General features: G+C 44.2%; 1 long non-coding RNA gene across 1 annotated transcript in view; it reads left to right on the forward strand.

Annotated features, from left to right (window-relative positions):
- Positions 1 to 23,191, forward strand: part of LOC135244989 (uncharacterized) — a 60,091-nt gene extending 36,900 nt beyond the window's left edge. The window contains exons 4-7 of the long non-coding RNA XR_010327115.1: positions 1,740 to 1,817; positions 8,464 to 8,519; positions 18,584 to 18,698; positions 22,433 to 23,191. This is a non-coding gene — a long non-coding RNA (uncharacterized LOC135244989). The remainder of the gene's footprint in view (positions 1 to 1,739; positions 1,818 to 8,463; positions 8,520 to 18,583; positions 18,699 to 22,432) is intronic.
- The last annotated feature ends 264 nt before the right edge of the window (positions 23,192 to 23,455 follow it).

Here is a 23,455-nt window from a genome sequence, read left to right on the forward strand (position 1 = left end):
AATATCACAGTAGATGCATAATAAATAATAATGTGTTGTAATTCAAACCTGCAAAGGTTTAATGCTTATAACAACTTAATAAGCACTATTCATAAGAACCCTATGAATTATGGTAGACTTGAGGGTCTTGCTGTGTCACCACACCTCATAAAACATGACCATGACATTTGGTTTATGTATGCAATTTATGTTATGGATGGTAACATAGCAGACGCTTTGGTAGTCTATGCATGTTGGCACAAATGTTGCAGTTTCTGTACATCATGTTTCAAAAGGTCAATTCACAAAAGCTGATCATTTCACCTATTCCTTCATCATTTATTCATCAGTCATTTAGTATCACTTTGTACTAGTTTTCAAATAAGGAAACTTTCAACTCTCTGTGATGAGAAAATTTTAGCAATTGCTTCCTTTAAAAGTAGAACAGGTGTCATCCAGCACACACGAAGGGCCACTCACTGCAGAACGTCCCTGGATTTAGCTGTTCACTGCGTTTCACTGCGTTTCACTGCGTTTCACTGCTCTTGCTAAGGGTAGGAGATGAGACGGGCTCCTAACAGACAGCGAAAGTCACCGTCATTGCGTGACTCATGCATAAACAGACGGCTAAAAACTGCATCTTTAAACAAACATGGCAAAATCTACGCCTGCGCAGAAGAGCAAAAAAGCTGCATCTGCAGCCATGTTTGAAAACAAGGGAGCTTACTTTTTCCTATTCTTCCGCTATGCTTTATGGGATTTGTTTGGCGTGACCTGGGGACAATGTGACATTTCGGAAAATTCCAAATATGGCCAACAAGTGTTTGTGTCCTTAGCAGATCACACTGGATGTCAAGGCTTGGTTGGTTTTCCTTTGTTGTGCCGGAGCCATAATGCATAGTACCGATTTGAAGGGAAGGAATTATGTTATTAAATTACCAGGGAAAAGCTCACACTGGGAAATGCTGTGCACTTGGGCCAGTGGAATGAAAAGTCAACAGTAAGAAGTTAAGGCATACTTTTTAACCAGCTGTTCTCCAACCTTCTTTATGCTTCTTCTGTGAAACTTTTAATGCAATTTTCCCTGTCCAGCTCAACCCAGGTCAAATATTATTTATCATCATGTGACCTGTGCACAACTAATTACCCAATCGCCATCAGCCAAATGTGACAGGAAAAGTAAAACAACATACTATCAAAGGTTTTTTGAGAAAGTAAACTGGCTCCAATATAGGCGAATGCTGCAGAACTCCATTGACCATTGTTTGTGTGAAAAAAGACTGTATGGATTTGTATTCAGTCAAAAATAGAAGGGAAACGCTTTGCTTAAATGGCTTGTTTATGTTCTTTGCAGTTTTGCATTCCATATCTTGAGAATGCATTTATTTTTCTGGGTTTGCCAGGGCTGCATGGTTGTTTATTTACTTATCCATTTTCATAACTGGGGAATTGGACGTGGAATGGAAACTGCTTTTTAATGATTTATTTCTACCTTTATTTATTTATTTCATAACTAACCCTTTAACAAAAAATGTAAACTGTTGATTACAAATGATGGTTCAGTCGAACAGACTGAAAACAGACATACACCCCTTGAAACTGAAAATATGACTTCATTTACAGTAAATTACTGATAATTGCAAATACTCAATAGTATTATGAGTCTATGCACTCAACCAGAGTGTGTGTATTACAGGAGCTAGCTAATGTGGCAGCACAGGGGTTTTTAGAAGTTTTGTCTTATCTGATACTCATTGCAGTTGAGGCAGAGAGTACCGAGCCAGTGAACCAAGAGAGAACGAGGGATGCCTTTTGAAGACATGCAGACAGACGTTAAGGTAGGCACCTAAGACCCTATCCATATGCCACTTTTGGTTGCTCTCTCTCTCTCTCTCTCTCTCTCTCTCTCTCTCTCTCTCTCTCTCTCTCTCTCTTCCCCTCTCTCTCTCTCTCTCTCTCTCTCTCTCTCTCTCTCTCTCTCTCTCTCTCTCTCTCTTCTCTCTCTCTCCCTCTCTCTCTGGCACTGAGAGCTTTCACCGGGAGAATCGATTCACTGCTGTTGGGATTCGGCTAACAGCTTCACGTTCTCAGGTGTCCCGTCGATAGCTGATGCATTAGCCTGCCGCTACCCGCTGGTTTTGGGTTTAAACACACATTTTCTTGATACAACACGAGCCCGTTTCCCCCTCTCGTTAATCATGTAACATGATTATATTATGGCCCTTTTTGTGCCCGCATTTCATTTTGCCGTCAGACTCATTTCTGACGCATTGCTCACCGTGTTAACTTTAGAGGCGGTCTTCTTCCCAGGACATTGAGGTCAAGGATGAGTGCGGCAGTATATTCAGGAATGGCATTTCATCTGAGAGATTAAAGGATGTTGTTTGGAAAATTTTAGATTATTTTTTGTTACCTTCTTTTGCGAAGGTGGAAGGTTGAATTCAAGCTTCATTTAGAAGCAACCAAAGGTCATACACTGAAGCATTATTATATAACAGGTACGTCTGAATGCAAACTTGAAATTAACTTAAAGTTTTTAGGGAATAAAATGTCCATAAATATTTGAAAATCTACCCGGGGGAGGTTTGAGCCCACACACTCAAGCAAAAGTGCTCATACCCCGCTAAGTCAACACAAAGGTTGTTAGTCACAAAGGCCTTTTCATAAAACTGCAAAGTAATTTCTTAATTTTTAAAATGTATTCACAATGGCCAAAATACACTGAAATAAGAAAGTGGATTTGAGCTCTGTGCAGACTTTGCTCCACTTCAGCAGCTGACAGATTGACGGGGCGTTTCATGTCTTTGTGTGTGCCATGTCTGTTGCTCCCAGTTGCTGCCATGTGTTGAAACACCGTGAATACTGACATTGCATGAAATTAGCTCCCAGCCCCTGTCTCCGGAGACCACGTTCTCTAAACATTCCTCTCTCTGTTTACTGCTAATAAATCGCTCCACTTTGCTCTCGCCAGCTAATTGGCTTAGCGTTCGCTAGCCACTGTTCATATAATGCCGTGCCCCCTCACTTTTTCCTGCCAGCATTTATCAAAAGTTCCCAACGTGACTAAATAATTGTGTTTTCCCAGCCATCTAATTTGAATGGGTCTTCATTTTTCATTCGGGTATATTGATGAGTGTAAACATACATTCTGTGGACGGTGAGGCTCCTCGATTCTGCCTTTAATTTGAACCTGATGTCACCAGTCTAGTCTGACACTAGGGCCCTGTCTGCTGAGCATGCACAGCTATTTCTAACAGTGAAAATGTCAAAATAAAAAAAGTAAATGCATAAATAATGGCAATGCAGACATGTACCAAAATCAACCTTTGACATTAATCTGATAGGGACACGGATAAGCATGAGAGCTCACGCATATGTATATATAAACACTTACACAGATACACTCACTGTCACATGCATGCCATAATCAGATACACTCATTCTTAATCTCACTCTAACACACAGACACACAAACACAAGCACACACAGTCAGAGAACCACACACACTCACTCCCTCAAATGCGTGCTCACTGCCTCTCTTTCTCACAAACGCACACTCACACACACAGACACTCACACACACAGACACACACACACACACACAGACAAGGCACACACACATCAGTGTAAATGGTGAAGCGTTAGTATCTGTAATGCCGTAGGGCTCCATCTCAGGCAGTTGATGTCGGTAGCAGCATATGAAACCAGAAGCAGGTTCCTGCAGAACTTTTACAGCTTCCTCAGATTGAATGGCAGTGAAGGAGACTGTGTTAAAGAAAACACTGTAACTTCCACATCTCCTCACACACATGATACTACGAAATGACTTTCAATTCCCCAACTATAACTTGATGGTTATAAAAGTAAAGAAACAAAGAAGAAAACCTCCAATCATTTTTATTACTATCGTAAAATGAATCAAATGAATCAAAACATGCATGACAACACTACCAAAATTCTCCTAACGAACGCGTTCTTCCGTAAAAATAATTTGCTTTAAATATTTGAAAACGTGACTCCAAGTTTATTCTGGCAGACTCGCAGACCCCTTCCCCCGTGGGGAAATGACAGGGATGATTACCATGGAGATTGTGACCATTCCAGCCAATCCCACGCCGAGGCTGCTGGGAGCTGGTGGGAGGGAGGTGCAGACGGGACAGGATGGCGAGCGCTCCAGGGAGCATCGCTGGCGTTTCACACGTCCGGGAGGGGTCGGGGCCAGCCCTGTAATCGGCGCTGTCAGCCCAGGGGAACGGCGGAAACTGGAGTCGCGAGAGAGTCTGAGAGGCACGTCTGCGGGGCGGTCACCCGCCACCCCTCCTGTGACACGGGGACCGGAGCGGAGCGGGTCAGCCGGGGAGTGCGGGCCTGTCTGAGTCACCGATACCCCCAGAGCACCACTCACTCAGTACCTGTCCTGACCACAGACCAGTGCTCCGACACGGGCCCCTCCGCCTCTCAGGGTACAGCACACACACACACACACACACACACACACACACACGTGTACACACAAATGCACACACACACACACACACACACACACACACACACACATACACACACACTCACACACACACACTCACACACACACATTTGTAGACACAAATGCACACACACATGCACATACGCACTCTCACTCATGCTCACTCACACCCACACACAGCCGCATGCTGTATATGTACACACGAACACACACATGCACACATACATACACATACACATATGCACTCACACACACACATGCACGCATGCACTCTCACTCATGCTCACAAGAACCCACACACATGCGCATGCTGTATATGTGCACACAAACACACAAACACACACCCACACACACACACACATACATACATACATACACACACACATGCACATACACATTCACACACACACGCTTACACACACAAGATTTACTGCCTCCCTCAGTCTGGAACATTATAAATCCAACAGAGGGACAGAGAGACCCTACAAACTGCATGGGCTCAGAGAAATTCCACAGCAGCAAGAACATTTCACGCAGGGAAACTATGCCCCCCCACCCCCCGGCTCTGACAGACAGCTGTTACTCAAACACTGCAAAGGCCTGCTGCTCTCAGCCAATGAACATCCGCACTCCATATGTGCTCTGCCGTGGAGATACGGAAAAGTCGTTCTTAGTGCAAGCTTCCACAAAGGTAATAATAATAATAATAATAATAATAATAATAATAAAAGTTCTATTATTATTATTGACAAAAATGTGTAGGTAAATAATAAATATAAAAAAATGAATGTTTTTTTCTTCATTATAAAGTAAATGAAAAACTGTATACTTTTAGTTATAATAGAAACAATGACTTTCTCTTGTTGGTGGTTCATTTTAACGGTTCACCCTTCACTGCCATATGATTGGCACTGCACTGCGTGAGTGTGTTTATGATAAAAGTCTTATTCAGGCCCCTGAGGTGTACGTTCCTCTCTGTTAAACAGCCTGTCCACATTACCCTGCACATTGTGTGTAAGCACACAGTTAAATGTGGACACACTTTTAAATTTCACACCTCTTCAGAGGTCAACAAGAGTTAACGTATCTTTTCCAGAGAGAGTCGAGAAAGAGCCATTTGATGAGGAGCCAGAAGATGATAGTTTTGTGTTTCCTTGAGAGCGAGGTCGTCCTGAAGGGAAAAGGCTCGCTGTGGCGGGAGTAGTGGTTTACAAGATGTTGTGGGAGAAACATATATTCAGTTACCTAAAGGTGACACCTTGGACAACGTCTCCGATGGTATTTCGATACACAGCCGGGGGAAGTGAGGACGGTCTTGGTCTGCTGTCTGTGTGGTTTCCTGTGAAAGAGAAGCGGCCGATCTTGACTTTCAGAGCCGCCCTGCGACTGTCACTGGACACCTGTCCGTCAATCCATCGACACGGCAACAAGATAAACACCCACACACCATAACATACGAACGAACACAAAGAATCACATACATTCTATCAAAGACGCATATGTGTGCAAATTCACAACTGTGTAAACTGGATCAGAAATAAACAGACAGGCTACTCAGAGACAGTCAGATACTCTCTCACAAACACATACACAGAAGCAGCTGTGTGATATTCGTAAAAAGTGCTCACGCACTTTATTTCTCTTGCATCCCTGTAATTCTGGAAAAGAAAAACTGAGCAAAATTCACAGTATTTAAGATATTTGGAATTTTCCATTCACAATACATTCATTTAGCAGACACCCTTACCCAGAACCATTTACACTACAAAACACCCCCTTGCCAGCACTACAGGCACCTGAAAGTCATTGGCCATGGGCGAGAGGGAGGAGCCTACTGGTGCCTGACACTCGTATCACATGACTGAGGACGGAACACTTGCTGAAGCACACCATGCCCGTGGCTGCGGAAACCCACCGTTGCTCAGGCCCCTCCCCTCCCCACATGTGGACAAGGTCTGGCGGGATCAATGCTGACCCTTGGCTTCCAATAGCAGACCTGCCTCTTCATTGACGTTAAGAGCACTTGAGATGAAGAGGCACCATCTCGTTAACATGGATTTATCATCAGTCGCTTCCCATAACGGTGAGGTCAGCAGGGTCATACGGTGGGAACCAGTGCCCTGGTCCGTGGCCCTCCATTTTAGCCTTTGGTTCTGCGGGACCTTCTCAGCACCCGTATGGAGAGAGAGAGAGAGAGAGAGAGAGAGAGAGAGAGAGAGAGAGAGATGCAGTGAGATGCAGTATTTTTAGCCGAGCGCCCACAGCCACTGAAATAGCATCCGCGTTCACGTTTCCTTTTTATGACAGTTTGGAGAAGGGGAGGAGAAATTCGAGAGGAGAACTTCGCCTCCCCCAAAATAAATAAATAAACTTTCGTATTGATTAATCTGCCGCTTTAAAAATACTCCCGATTTTGTTCTGCGTTCACGGCGAAACGCAAGGTCGTTTTCCATGGGAAAGGGAGAAAATTGCCTCTGCGTGTGTTTGGCTGTAAATGAAGACAATGTGGGCTCGTGTTGCAGAGAGGCCAGGCCTTTATGTAAAAATATACCGAATCCCTAAATATAAATTCACTTCCCACTGAACAGCGAAACCTTGAGAATGAGACGTGACACAAAATATGCAGAAATCTCAAATGGCCATCATCTGATTTTCTGGCCCTGGGGCCCCCTGTTAGCTCCACACACTGCTTTGATTCATGAGCTAAAGAGAGCGGTTTGCAGCTTAAAGCTTTCAATGTCATTTCGTTGCAGGGTGCAACTGATGCCAGCTGACGTCGGTGCGTGTAGTACTGCAGTCCCTCTCAAGTATATCTGTCTTTAAGCCACTTAACAGATACAAAAGACAGTATATATCAGAAACCAACAATCCCTCAAATTACATAAATCCTGGGGAACTGGGGCACGGAGGAGCTGTATGTACTAACTTTTACACGCGACGTTCGTAAACATGAATATGCCCCCTCCCCTCTTCAGTAGAACTGCAGTGAACGTGATAGGGCCACACCCCTCTCTGCCTTCCGACTCCCCTCCATTTCCCCTCTCCTCGCTGTTGCACCCGTAGCGCCCCGTCTCTCCTCTTTCTCTTTTTTGCGCGGATTCCTCCCCCTCCATCTCTCAGGTCTGTTGCCTCCTCCACTGCCTCACCTTCCTGCCTCCGTCCCTCGTTTTTCCCAACTCCATCTTTTCCCTCCCTTCTTCTGTCTTTCCCCCGTGTTCCTTCCCACCCTGAGGGGCGTGGGGAATTCCCAGCCATTACCCTGGAGACTTTAACCCAGGTACCTGGCCACCTCCCCTTTCAAAACTACCCTTTCTGCACAGGATGGAGAACTAACTACACCCCCCCCCAATCCCCGAGCCCCAAACATCCCTACTCCCCACCCACCCACCCTCCCTCCCTCCTACCGCACTTGGGCAAGCAGCGGATTCCAAAGGGCTATCGGGTTTCCCGTCGCCATGGAAACAAAGCGGGAGGCAGCTTCATTAATCATTTAGAGCGCGTGGAGTGGAGGTCAGTCTGATTGCAGCATATAGGGTATCATCCGCGCACCGCATGGGACCTCCTTGATTTGAATTAGAAAAGATTAAGCTGGCCCACCGACGCCCGGCATTCTCGGTCCGCCTTCTCAGATGGCCGCGCTCTCTGGAGCCGCGCGGATTAAGAGATCGAAGCTACACGTTTATTTTTCAGGGCCCGCTGAAACTTTAGATGTGTGCAGGTGTCTAAGGGGGGAGGGGGGAGGGGGGGGGGAGGAGGGGTTTGGGATGGGGTGAAAAAAGAGGACAAAGATCATGCATAACCCCTTTTTTCACTTCTTCTCCTTTCTTTACTTCTCTTTTTGCGTGCTGCTGTCCTTTTGAAACTGGAAACAATAACTCAGTTTTATTCCTCCTCAGATGCTTCCCACTCTGTAAGCCCATGAAATGGTAAATCTGTTACTTTACCTTTATAACTTAATAGGAATACTTTTTTCTTTTTCTTTTCTTTTTTATTTACAGGCATGCTGTATGGCCGGCCTTGGAGGGGATGCTGGGGGCCTTGGCTCTGGCTGAGGGTACGTGGACATATTTGGTCTGCCAGGCATTGGGGGGCTGGGGGGATGGCGCCGGGTGGCGGGTAAGAAGACAATCGCCAAGAAATGCGAAGAACAGTAAAATGACCAACGACTGCCCCCAAAAAATGTGTCTCCCCAAAACCCTTTAATGGCGACCGTGGGAGAGGAGATTTACGGTACCTAGGAAACCGTGATGCAGACAGCTACAAATCAAGATGACTATGAAATAGTGGTACACGTACACCACAGAACAATCTCCCAAAGGTGCCCGCATTATTTACGGCCTTCTCTTGCACTTCAAAGAATTTCTATAACTTAGGCCAGACTATTTTATTGTTTCATGGAAGCAAGTAGAGCAGAGGGAGATGATGGATGGGCCGGGGGAGGGGAGGGGAGGGAGGGTGGGGGGAGGTGGGGGGAGGAGGGGAATTAAAATCCTTTTTGTCTCAGACAATTAAAATTCCGAGGGCCGCCGCCTCGACCGCGCTGTGCACAGAAAGTTCCGGATTCCTTGCTTTCGTCTCTCAGCAGTACAACTTAAACTAGTACGGATGGGTAATCAATCCAAGCTGCGCTGTCCGGTTTTTGCGGGATGTGGGGGGGTGGGGGGGTGTTCTCATTCCCCCTTCCTTCGCCCCGAACGCAGACGGCATCCCGACGAACACGGCGAGACATCCGTGCGGCGACCGTTCCGCCGCAGCGATTATAGCGGCGCTCATCGTTAAAACTAACGATCCCGACACTTTGCTCTTCCATGTTACAAGACTTTTGCTGTTACCCGGCCTTGTTAATGTTGGATCTAATAACCAGTAGCGCTGACTGTAGTGGGTCACCAGGGGCGAGACTGAACCATACCTGGATCAGGGCCACTTAAGGACTATTGTTGGTTTTTTTTTGGGCGGGGGGGGGTTGATGGAGAGTCAGATTTCAGGTTGGGTGTAGACATGCACAACACTGAGCAGCATGCAGCAGATACAGTTCACAGCCACCAAAGGCCTTGAGTTCCGAGTCTCACAGATGCCATGCTGTAGTTCAGAGAGAGAAAAAAAATCATTGCAATTCTTAATGATGTCAAGAGCACTTTGGGTTCAGTGTGTATGCTGCTGGGGTGTTACAGAGTTGACACTGAGAGATCGGATCTGCCCTCCTCCCCTTGCCTCAGGTGTACAGTGAGCCAGAAATACTCAACTCAGTACTGCGCCCATGGCAACGTGGCCGTGAGGAAGCACAGGCTGAATGGCAGGTGGGCTGCAGAGTGTTATCTCTGCTGATTACTTTAAAAGCACCCAGTGCCTTCATCTCAGAGAGAGTGGGACGGAGAGGGTGGCGGAGAGAGAGAGAGAGAGAGAGAGAGAGAGGGAGAGAGAGAGAGAGAGAGAGAGAGAGGGAGAGAGAGAGAGAGAGAGAGGAGAGAGGAGAGGGGGAGTGAGAGAGAGAGAGAGAGAGAGAGAGAGAGGAGAGAGAGGAGAGAGAGAGAGAGGAGAGAGTGCACAAGAGCCTCTTATCAACACTGATAAGCTGTCCTTTAAGCAGGCCAGGGTTTTCACTTCTGGAAGTGTGTGCATGTGCATGGATGTGTGTATGTGTGTATCCATGAGTGTGTGTGCACACGCGCATGTGCATGGATGTGTGTATGTGTGTATCCATGAGTGTGTGCATGTGCATGGTTAGTGTGTGCATGATTGTGTGTATGCCTGTTCATAGGTAGTTAGGTAGTGTATGCATGAGTGGTTCTTAAGGCCCCCAGTTATCCTGGGTCACAGTTAGAACATTCCAGCAACCTGTGCTGTCTGCACGCAGGCTGGCCGCACACAGGCTGACCGCACACAGGCTGGCCGCACACACTTAGGTACAGAGCGGGCGTCCCATCAGCGCCCAACTGAGAAAGAGGAACTTGAAGAATCACTTTTCTAATCAAAATGGCCACATGGCTTTTCTACCCTCCTTTCCACTTACACCCGCCAGATCTGAGCCACAGTGAAGCTTCTAGAAGGCGGAGGCGGCCACCGGAGCTGGCCTCTCATAGAGCAAATACCCCTGCAATCATGATGAGTTTGCCTGAATGACCTCTCATAGAGCAGATACCCCTGCACACATGATGAGTTTGCCTAAATGACCTCTCATAGAGCAGATACCCCTGCACGCATGATGAGTTTGCCTAAATGACCTCTCGTAGAGCAGATACCCCTGCACACATGATGAGTTTGCCTGAATGACCTCTCATAGAGCAGATACCCCTGCACACATGATGAGTTTGCCTGAATGACCTCTCATAGAGCAGATACCCCTGCCCACATGATGAGTTTGCCTGAATGACCTCTCATAGAGCAGATACCCCTGCACACATGATGAGTTTGCCTAAATGACCTCTCATGAGCAGATACCCCTGCAATCATGATGAGTTTGCCTAAATGCCCTCTCGTAGAGCAGATACCCCTGCCCACATGATGAGTTTGCCTGAATGACCTCTCATAGAGCAGATACCCCTGCACACATGATGAGTTTGCCTAAATGAACACGCAGAGCGAGAGAGTGTGCGTGTGCGTGTGCGTGTGCGTGTGCGTGTGCGTGTGCGTGTGCGTGTGCTTGTGCGCATCCTGACTTCCTCAGCAGCCTGACAGCAGTCCAGGCCTTTGCTCATGGAGGAGACCAAACCACAGAGTGCATAGATGGCGGGCATTCGGGATCCGGGCAGTGTAACTTTAATGAAGAGCACAGGGTGTCAATCAATAGCAAAGAGACGTTTGCTTTAAGGTCTGCGGTCAAACGCGTGGCGAGCGGCGTGTGTGTGTGATCAATCGGCTCTGCTCACAGCACCTCTGTATGGATTTCTTTGGGCCTCACGTAGGTGTTATTGCACTTGTAGACCTATTGAACTGAGACATAATTCAAAAGCTTAAGTTCTCCGATGGCAGAGAGGGGCTCTTTGATTTCCGGATCAGATGCAAGCCCAGGTGGAGAAGGAAAGCTACCGCATGTCAATCATCTCCACAGGGACTGAGGGCAAGAAAATGACACCTGGTTTACTATTTATCATGGCTATAATATTTCTGTTCCCTGATAGTGAACTTGTGGGCAGGTATAGGGGGGGTGGGGGAGTGTACCTTTGCAGAATTGATAAAACAACACAATGCATAAACTCGAAGGCTGTAAAATAGCATGGGGTGGCTCAAAGGGTGTCACTGCATTGATTGATTCCAGGCCTTTATTTTATTATGGCGAACACAATCCGTCCTCTGCTCGTGTCGTATATTCACCAGATGACTGGCTGAAAAAAAAAAGGAGGCAAACATTTGCGCAGACTTTTCTTTTTTATTTCTTGGAGGAAACGCTCTCCTTACTTGGGGGATTTTTGCGCCCGTCCCTCTCGGGCCCGTCGCCGTTATCCTCCAAAGGATCCGTGCGCCTGTGCTGAGAGAGAATTATAAAACGCCGTCTTTGTTGCATAGAGTTTCCTTTTATTACGTGATGGTATCGTCTTACCCATCAATCACTCGCATGTCACAATAATTCACCGAGGCTCTTCCTTTCTGCCTTGGGTTCGAGAGACAATCCCCTGAGCCTGGGATGAAGAGCAGACAGGGGACACAGTGTGTGTGTGTGTGTGTGTGTGTGTGTGTGTGTGTGTGTGTGTGTGTGTGTGTGTGTGTGTGTGTGTGTGTGTGTGTGTGTGTGTTGTGTGTGTTTGTGTGTGTGTGTGTGTGATGTTGTGTTGTGTGTGTGTTGTGTGTGTGTGTATGTGCGTGTATGTGTGTGTCTGTGTGTGTGCATACGTGTGTGTATGAGTGTGTGTGTGCGTGCATGTATGTGTGCATGTGTGTGTGTGTGTGTGTATGTGTGTGTGCATGCATATGATTGTGTTGAGGGGCTGCCTTATTCTGAACTAAGAGAAATATGCCATTAACTACTTCTGTATAAAAAGATCAGTTTTTCCTCTGCAGTATGTTATCTATTCAATTTCAGCATTTCTGCTATTTCCTTCCTTCCCAATATAATCTGTACTAGGGTTGGAATGTCTGTGTGTGTTCGTGTGTTCATGTGTGTGTGTGTGTGTGTGCATGTGCAAGTTTCTTGTGCCTGTGTGTGTGTGTGTTTGTGTTTTTGTGGGTGTGTGGATTTATGTATGTGTGTATACACTGCAAAAAAGTTTCAAAAGATTGAACAGAACATAGTTTAAGACTGTATCTTTGCTTTTCTCATATTTAATATTATTTAAACAGGTAAAGGTCATACATAAATGTTTGTGTTACCAACCGAGATTCAAGCAAAATGCAAATAACATGATAGCAATAAGAATAATGCATTTGAATTGACTACTGATAACTGTTCATTGTTGTAAATCAAGCAGGATACAGGTACACACGAAAACTAACTCACACAGCCTGCTCTGTGTGTAAATGCTGCAAGTTGTGTTCCACACCATTTATAAATTGAACCTGACTTGCCAATAAAAAGTCTTGCCTCCCCCAGCAGGTCGTCCCTCGGTCAGCTCTCTCTCACCGATTGAGGCGGGCTGACGTTATTTCGTGTTTTGCAGAAAGCCTCGGTCAAAATCGCATTCGGGGCCCCGTCAGTTTTCCAAGCCGCCTGTCACTCAGAATAACGCTTTGTGGTCTTCTTGGTGCTCTTGGAAAAAGGGGAAGAAGAAGAGGAGGAGGAGGAAGAACATAAAGTAAGGAAAGATCCTGTATCATTTCCTATTCTACTGTTGCCTCTCTGACCTTGTTTGCAAATCCGCCCGGAGCGTCTCGATTTCCCCCCCGCTTGCTGTCTGTCTCTTCCTCCACTCCGGTGCCCTCTCTGCTCCGTGTGGTGGTCAGATTCCAAAGGCCAGGCTGCACAAACGCTCCAGGCACTGTGCCAACATCACCATACACATTTTTGACCACAGTGAAAAAAGAAAAAAAAGAAATTCTCTCAGAATCGCTCATTCAAAAGGTTTTCCCACTTCCTCTACCCTTTGACTTAACCCCTTTTCCACTGAGGAGCGGGAATCTCGACAAAAAATAATAATAATAATCCTCCGTACACAGATTCCTTTACATGTTCTTGAAAAATAGATAAATTGTGAAAAACAGACTCGACCTGGTCTTTCATAAATGGAGTTTTGAGTGCAAGTATAAACAGGAAAGGTGAGACACAGGTGAAGGCCTGTCCTCATTAAATTAGCATTGACTCGGGGTTGGATGTCTTGCCATAAAAGCATTCGCTGACTGAGTCAATGTCTTTCACCCCACACCGAGCTGGCAGAATTTATCCAATTACCTGCAAGATTACATAAGAAGAAAAGTTAACATCTGCGAATATGCTGAGATGCAGAAGACGATCAGCGATCCGTTTCATAAATTAAGCTAAACTCAGCAATCTGCGGGAGTGTTTTTTTGTTTAAAATGCGGCATCAGAATTATAAACTTTTAGCAATTTCCTTGCTACACGAGGGCTATAAGATTTCATGAGACAAACTGTGATTGATATCAAACTTGATTGTGATTAACTGCAGCCCCATTTTAATGGATATGTAACTTGCTTAAATTTTGGAGGACAGTGAGATCCAAAAAAGCCAGCTAATTCTAATAAGTCTCTACCTGTTCTACCAGTTTATACCTGTTTAAATACAATCATATGAATGGATCACCCCGTGTCTGATCAACCACATCATTTTTATCATATGTATATATAAAATATATACATTTGATAAAATAAAATCAATTTTTGATAATTTTATACAAGTATATTTAATTTTATCTGTCTCAAACTCACCTATGCAACACTCACGATTGTTAATCATTTTCAGTGTGATTGGTATTTATGTAACATTTTCCAACTTCCGAAACAAATTTGTTTAGGTGTTTGAGGGACAATTAATAATTAAATAATAATTAATTTGATTACTAATTAGAATTTATTACCAAAACCAACTTCACACATGCTCATAATTCCTCCTGGTGTCTCATCTTTCATTTCATCCAACTGTAGAGGGGTAGTTCGCTCACAGAATTAGCCAGTGCGTAGGCTGAACAGTAAATGCATATTGCTGCATGGTGAACAACCATCCCTTTTACTCAGCTACTGAATCACATAGATCAGTGATTTACAGAGGACTGAAGCATTCTGTTCACATTTTTATGGTTATATTTTATTTTTTATTTCAAGCACTGCGTTTTCACTGTAAGACAATGTTCAGGTACATTGATTTAGACATTTATTTCTGAATGTATAATTTGAGTATGACATCAAATATTTAATTGGATAACTAACCTTAAATTCCCCACATATTTATAAAATGTGAATATGCTTTAAATATCATTTTTGAGTGTTTTTAGCCAACAGTAATTTGTTCATTGATCTATTTCCCAGTAGTGATCATACGCTTCCAACAGTCCCCTTGTAGGTTCAACAAAATCAAATAGTGTAACTGTAGGTCAATAGCAAGGTGATTATAGGGCAACACCATAAATGACTGCTCCCACACCCAAGCAGAGATGCTCCATGCATAAACTAAACAAAGTACTGCTACTCGGAAAGAACTGTACTTTTTGTGTAAATTATTTCCCACTCATCAGTTAGGATCAGCGTCCCTCTTATTTATTTCATGCCATGTGGACTTTGTTACCTCATGAGTGAGCCCATCAAATCTCTAGATTGCCAAATCATGTCTGTTGTTCTTTTGTCACCAGTACATTGTTTTTATGCAGCCCACTCTTTTGTTGATACAATTTTCTACAAAACTAAGTAATGGATGAAAATTTGAAAATTTATTTTAATAATTTTTTTTTATATCAATGTTGAAATTTCAGCCATCTTTTCCTATCGTTGTTCAAACATGAGGGATAAATAAATGCATTTATTATTATCATCATTGTTTTAAATAGTCAGTCACAAGCATTATGGTCAATTAATGTTCACAGTGATGTGTATTTGTACCTATAGTGTAGAATTTAATATGCGTGTATCTTTTTACCTTAAAATTACACAAATTATATAAACATCTGCTGTACAATGCAATGACATTTATAGGCCGTACAACTTAAAATAACAAAATAATTTCCTCATTGACATACACAATTTCTGCATTTCACATTATATTTCACATGCGTCCTTTGTGTTGCCCTGCAAGAGGGAGGAAGCATCAATGTCTTCACTTTTTGAAAAAACAATGGATTAAATTTCTTTACATTCATCTCTCAGCTAAAAAAGAAGGAAATGAACAAGGGAGCTGTGAAACGGTTTATAGCCACAAACGCAAAGAGCATGAACACAGCCTCTCTCTTCCTTTTCTTTATACTGCACATAGATATTTTACCATTACATCTGAATAACAACCGCCACCCTTTAGCCTCAGAAAGCCACACACAAACACACACACACATAGACATACACACACACACACAGACAAACACACACACATGAACATACACACACACAAACACAAACACACACACACCACACGCACTTATGACCTAAGTTAAATTCTCTAAACCCTGAAAAGAAAAGTGCATTAATAATTTTTTTTAAATAAACAAATAAATGAAACTTCAAACTTGGGCACTTGAAGCTAACTCTCTGTTCCACTAGGGAGTATAGGTTTTTAGCTTTTTTATGCTATCAGCAACCCGTAGATGAATGTCCTTCACAGGGAAAAAGAAACGTTTGGGGCTTCTTAATTTCCATGAAGTCAGTGTATACAGAAAGGCAGCTATCGCCCCGCATAGTGACACCTTTGGATGTATCGTTGCAGGAAGTCGGGGCCTCTAATTTATGTCAGCACTATCGCTGGGCTGAATTTATTGACGGTAACGCTACACTGTGAGATCTTTTTAAAAAAGCCCCAAGGACTCCTATTATACAACTTGTCTGTCTTTCACACTAACCTAAACTGTAACTGTAGAATTTTAGCTGACGTGAAGGACATATGGTTTCCAAAGAAACCATTAGCTGGGACCCCCAACTCCCCCCCTCTACTGCCTTTACCCTAATAAAACTCAACTATTCCTAAAGTTGAAGTGTTACTCTGCGCGTGTTTTATTTAGTTCTTACCTCGTTTGTCCGACAGTTTCAGGGGAAACACTGAACGTTACACACTGGACATGAGTCACAACAACCACAACAAAAAAATAAAAAATAAACAGGAGAAAGTGAGGGAGAGGGTGTGGTGAGGGAAAATATGTGGATAGAAGCTAGCCCATAACAGAGGTCATGAGATGCATCAGAGATGAAGCACAGAACTCAGCCCGTTTTATGTGAAGGTCTGTGTTCTGTCCGGCCGGCTTTAGGTTCCAAAGAGCAATCGGCTTATTAAAGGCATGCAAAGGGGTATTATGTGCAGAGCATGTGCCCCAGATGCTGCTGACCTTCCAGTGAGGTAAAGAAATACACGGTCATTAGCTCTGGTGCGGGGCATTTATTTACCCTTGCTAATTTCGCCCCTTGTTTCCAGGTCCTACGAGAGGCGAACATCCTGGTTCTATAGGCCATTAGAGGGAGCGGGTTAAGGCGGCGCAGCCTGTTTGGTTAAGTGGGGCAATTTTCGTCTTTAAGTATCTTGTGTCACTTCCCCTCAAGCGGGGCGGACAACACCACTCTGAGCTCTGGGACATACGTGGCAAGAGGAATATGAATGTCATTTTTTTTTTTTTCACCCACCAAAGTTTTATAACTGGGACTCTGATGAAGGCCAGTAAAGGGCCTGGTCTAATAAATAAGCTTTTCTTGGAGGAGAGGAGTGTGTGACGTTCTTTTTCTTGGTTTAAAATGCAAACACTGCCATTATGAGTGCTTGGATTGTCCATCTTGTCCACCTTGATTCATGCATTTTTACATTGCAGTACAGGCATTTTAGCAGATGCTCTTATACAGAGCGGCTAACACAACATTCTACATAGCATTTACATTGCATCTATTTATACAGCTGGATATACGCTGAAGCAATGCAGGCTAAGTACCTCAATCAAGGGTACACTGGCATTGTCCTACTCGGGGAACACTAGTTCCTCACCCATTATACTACACTGCCGCCCCATTTAATGCATTTAATCCGCCAATTGCGGTGATGGATAACCGTAACTCTGAGCCCCTGTGGTCCTGGCATGACGGAGAGAATTGGCTCCTATCTCTGAGGGCTGATGAGGTCATCACAAACCTGCGGGCCTCGCCCATCCTGTTCCCCCTGCCCACTGCCGGGCAGAAATTAAAGGAGCGATATTTTATCCCGCTCATCGAACGCAGAGCTCTTCCTGTCACCGTGCCGACGGAGGAGTGTTTGTTAGCTGCTAAGAAAGGTCACGATAAGAAACAGAAGATGAAAAGCTGCTATAAGACCTGAGGACCCTATTATGATATCTGCGTGTGCGGGCGTGTATGCTAGTGTGTATGATAGCATATGCATGCATGTGTATATGCGTGTGTGTGTGTGTGTGTGTGCGAGCATGTGTGCATGTTTTAAAGAGAGATTGGTTGCGTTTATGTGTTTTACACAGTGTGTATTTTACATGTCTTTTAGAGTGTGTGTGTGTTTTAAAGAGAGATTGACTGTGTTTATGTGTTTTACAGTGTGTGTATTTTGCATGTCTTTCAGAGTGTGAGTGTGTGTGTGTGTTGTATGTATGTATGTATGTGTGTGTGTGTGTGTATTTTGCATGTCTTTTAGAGAGAGTGTATGTGTGTGTGTGTGTATTTTGCATGTCTTTTAGAGTGTGTGTATGTATGTATGTGTGTGTGTGTGTGTATTTTGCATGTCTTTTAGAGAGTGTGTGTGTGTGTGTGTGTATGTATGTATGTGTGTGTGTGTGTATTTTACATGTCTTTTAGTGTGTGTGTGTGAGTGTGTGTGTGTGTGTGTGTGTGTGTATTTTGCATGTCTTTTAGAGAGAGTGTGTGTGTGTGTGTGTATTGTGTGCCCCTCAGGCTGCATCAGAGCCTTGGCCTCGCTCAAACACCCACTGGGGGGGACGTGCTGTGAGCGGCTGCTCGGAGTTACACTCAGGTGCCCGGCACTCTGCTTTTATTAATAATATTACACTATTTCATAAATATGACTTCTCCTGCCTTTTCCTTTCCCTTTCCAGAATGCATCACCAGGGGCTTGAAAACCAAATCCTTACACCCCCACCCTTTTTGATGCGTCCCTGCTGCACAGGAAATTGATGAGCTTGCAGGAAATGATAAGTGAGCCAGCTAAGGGTGAGCACTCCAACTTTTGACTAAGTTTTACATATATTCATTTATCTATTGACATATTTTTCCATATTTTTTATGGCATGTCAGAAACTATTATGGAGCGGTAAATAAATGATTCTTTAAAGTGTTTGCACCCTGAGGAAACTGCCTGTAGTACTGCATTAGAGAGAAAGGAGACATCCACTGTGCTGTTCTGCTTGTTATACTGCAGTATGTTCCTATTGCACCAAAGGCTTAATGCCCCCCCCCCCCCCCACCCCAAACGAACCCCCTGAAAGCCCCGCCCCCAAACCCCCACCGCCACGCTGTGCCCCCACCCCTGTGTGCAGACAGACTGCGGCTCCCGGCTTCCTCGCGGCTGTTGGGGCCTTTAACGCTCTCTGACCCCGGACCCCGTGGTGTAAAGTCTCTTTTAATGCGGGGGCGCTGGTTTGCTCACTACTGTGCCACGGCTGCTCACTCAGCCGTGAGCAGATGCAGCATCTCCTGCTCCGAGCGGCACAGCTGCTCTGGCCTTCGTCCCAAACTCTCCCTGCTTACCGAGGCGCTGGAGGGGAAAGGGCGAATCGACCCGAAACACACACGGCGAGAACGGGGGGGACGGCCTCTGCGGCGGCACTTCCTGTTACCGTGACGATAAAAAACCCAGGGAAAGCGTTCGGTTGGACACGACGTGCGTTTCACCCATTGTGGAGACTGTAAAAAATGGGGTTCGCACTCAAACACCGAGTCCTTTCTCCGCTGAATACAAGTACATTTCAGTTTTAAAAACATGACTGTGTGCTGTATGGTAACTGACCAGTCTGTTTTTCAAATAAGAGCCGTAGGTGGTCTTAAAAAGGAGGAGGTGGGGATGATATCTGCCACACATTTGATGAATTTTATTTTCCGCAGTACTTCTTGATTCTCTGCCAGCGTTCTGGGAAAAAGAATGGGAATTATTTCACTCATGGGGTCTTATTAGGTCCACTTACTCAATTAGCCATCTGCTTGTCGCCACAGAGAGGATGAAAAAATGAGAATTAGACTCCTACTGTGTCCATATTTCAGCAATAAAGATGACCATAAGACCTGTAATATAAAGACTTATAATAATATTTATTATTATATTATTATGACACGTACTATGTGTACACGTGTGCATGTTTGCGTGTTTTAAAACACCAAAACCAGCATGCTTTCAGGTCAGCAACAATGTTAGAATGTCACATTCCTGAAATTATTATTCTTTTGCACCGTGAATAATTGTTTCAGACAGTGCCCTTACACAGAGTAATATACTCCCTACACATATTTCTTAGTATATATACTGTATGTATGCTCATACATGTGTAAAACATAAATTGATGTACAGTTTCTAAACCTGGACTAGTGCACGAGTAATGGAGTCACATTAATGAAGAAGAATGCAAAAATAAAAAAGCTACAGTGGAAACAGTGATGAGCTCCTGCACCACATTTAGCATCGCATGTCGCCACTGTGGAATGGACATGTGTACCAATTTATCATCTGTCTATCAGCAGGGAGAGTGGGTGGTCAGGGTCCTGGGTATTATTACAATTTGTACGCAATTGACAGTAATCCCCCCCCCCCACCCCCACCCCCCCAAACTAATGCTTTCGCATGCAGACGAGCACAGAGCCGCCCCTCGTCTATCGAGTCCCCATAAAATAAACACAATATGTCTAGTCAGAATGAGCTCTGTGTGCATATTATCTGACCCACGTATTGTCTGAAGTGTGTATTCCTTCTGCTCAAGTTAACCGTTTTATTTTAAACATACTTTTTTAAAACTGTGGAGCCAAATGACGTTGGCACCGCTCGTGGTAACTAAAATGAAAGCCACACAGCTACACACAGTGGTACAGCTCAGTTATTTTGTTTTGATGTGATTTCTCAGATCATCTTGTAATTTTTTATTTATTTTAATTGGTTCAGTTTCATGATGATCTTGATCCTCCCCGCTCCTCCCTTTTGAACACCTGTGCCCTCAAAAAAACAAAGGAGTAAAAAAATCAAAGACAACTAATGTCTCTATGTTACTGCTCATTGTGATATATCCCATACATACAGTTCATAATGGTGGTCTCTGGCGCAGTATATTTAATTACGAACAATATCAATTCATCTTTCGCGTATGTAATGTTCTCAATGCAATCCAATCTACAAGTACAAAGGTTTCCTACTGGTCTTTATAAAATAAATTAATGATACATTAGGAATATATACTTCATACTTGTCACGTTACATGGTGTGCTTAATACATCATTTCACTATTATTTAGTCTAAAGTGCATTCGCAGCAGGGGCAGTGTAAAATCCGCCTGGATCAGAGCCACCTAACACCGACTATTGATGGAAACTTTGGCTTACCAGGCAACACGAGAAATAAGGAAGCGCAGACTGCAGCCTGACGAGAGTAACAGAAACATGTGTTATTACTTTGGAGAAACAACAGGGCCACATTTTTTGTGCAGTAATATTGCATTTATTAAGTCTTGAAAGCTACCAGTGTGTAACTTGCTTGTGGTTAGGGGGTCCGGGCGCAGTGACACACAGAGAGCCCCCTCTATTCACATTGAATTCCTAGGGCTGTCCTACTTTGTGAAATATTTTTAAAAAGACAGAAGTGTTGCATTTTTAAAATATGACAGGGCTCATCCAGCATATGTCTTGGAAATCCATAATCTTGCAAACTTGGTGGTTTAAATGTTTTTTTTAATAGTTCAATAATTTGCATATTTGTTTTTTAATTGTGAAATTGAAATTGCAGAACATTTTGGATATATATGTGTGTGTGTGTGTGTGTGTGTGTGTGTGTGTGTGTGTGTGTGTGCGTGTGTGCGTGTGTGTGTGTGTGTGTGTGTGTGTGTGTGTGTGTGTGTGTGTGTGTGTGTGTGTGTGTGTGTGTGTGTGTGTGTGTGTGTGTGTATATATATATACTCTTTGGCTACATTCAGCTTGAAACACAAGTAGCTTTAAAACGCCAACAATATGCATTTGTTTCACCAACATCTGTTCAGTGCTCGCATTCATTTCCACAGCTTTACCCTTCTTCCCTTTATAGTACATTAATGTGTTCATGTATCCAAGTTGATCATAATCTGGGCTTTCTGGTTTTTGCAAGCACTTTATTAGGCTGAATTAAAATCAATTATGCAATAGAATCCAGAAATATAAACTGGCACAGGCACACATGTATTTACAAAGTGAAAGTCTCCTGGTTGGCTTTTCGCAATAAGCGGTTTCATATCCGCACGTAACATTTTTTGTAAATGTTAAAATATGTGATGGACTAGCAGATAGTATAAATCTGCACAACTCGTTATTATCCAGTAAGACTATTGCAGTGTTCAGTTTCTTGTAAAAAAAAAAAAGAAAAGAAGAGAAGAAGAAGCCATGCAGTTCAGAATGTACAGAGATCATCTTCCAAGGTCAAGGGTTCAGGCTTCAGAATGTTCGCATGAAACTCTTTGCAGCTAGATTTCCCTCCCAAATCATAAGACAGACGGCATGTTGGTGAGTTTTTTTAAATTTGTTTCTTTTGTTTGGGTTTGATTGCCCTGCGAACAAATAACTCCGGTTAGATTTGCACATACATTTGCACTGTTGTAAGCTCAGTGTCACTGTTTGGACACCTGATAGTCAATTTTGTTTACTTGCTAATGCGGCGATTTATCAAGTTATTGCTAAACGTGCCAGCATCAATCAAGGTTTTTTTTTATTTTTTATTTCAGGTTTCTGGCCAGATGACTACGAACCCAGGCCGAGGTTTGCTGGCATGAATACATTCGTTTTCACATAATGTACCATGAGGCTTGTGCTACTTAAACATGTGTACAGTACAAATTTTGCATGTGTGTAGCCCACAAAGCTCATTAAAACAACTGCATTATGAAGCAGTTATAAAACAAAATGCATCGCTCCCCGAGTTCATCGTAAGCAGTCATCGTAGGTTGCAAAGCTGTTTGGGTTACTGCAGCAATGCAGTGTTAACTCACATGGCCCTTGCACTGTACGGTACCATTACTGACTTTATCTGAGAAGAATTTACAGCCCATATGGCTGGTGACACAACGTGAACTCCTTGTTTCAAGTAAAACCGCAAGATGCAGTAAAAGTCCAGCCACATGAATGCATACAAATTCAGCATTAGCACATTGCTAATTATTTCAGAGCAATTTTATAAAACCTTACCTTGACATATAAAGTCAGAAGCTGTAAAGAGAGGTCTTGCAAATGCATTAAGCGGTGTGCTTCATTTCTGTAATTAGGGACCCTAACCCTAACCCTGACATACATAAGGAGATACCCTCAGAGACTGAAATAGGCCACTGAACTCAGATGATAGGAAAGTGCTGGATGGAGCCCTGTCTTTTCGGTTTGGAAAGTGAACACAGACGCTAGGCTGGACGGCCAGCCCCAGACGGGCTCGCGGGTTTGTTTTGCAGTGAAATCGGCGCAGCTGCTCTGCCCGGGTCTGCTCTGCTCTGATCGGGTCTGCTCTGCTCTGCTCTGCCCGGGTCGGCTCTGCTCTGCTCTGCCCGGGTCTGCTCTGCTCTGCTCTGCTCTGCCCGGGTCTGCTCTGCTCTGCTCTGCTCTGCTCTGCCCGGGTCTGCTCTGCTCTGCTCTGCTCTGCCCGGGTCGGCTCTGCTCTGCTCTGCTCTGCCCGGGTCTGCTCTGCTCTGCTCTGCTCTGCTATGCTCTGCCCGGGTCTGCTCTGCTCTGCTCTGCTCTGCTCTGCCCGGGTCTGCTCTGCT

Source organism: Anguilla rostrata, chromosome 18 (assembly GCF_018555375.3).
Source record: "Anguilla rostrata isolate EN2019 chromosome 18, ASM1855537v3, whole genome shotgun sequence".
NCBI lineage: Eukaryota > Metazoa > Chordata > Actinopteri > Anguilliformes > Anguillidae > Anguilla > Anguilla rostrata.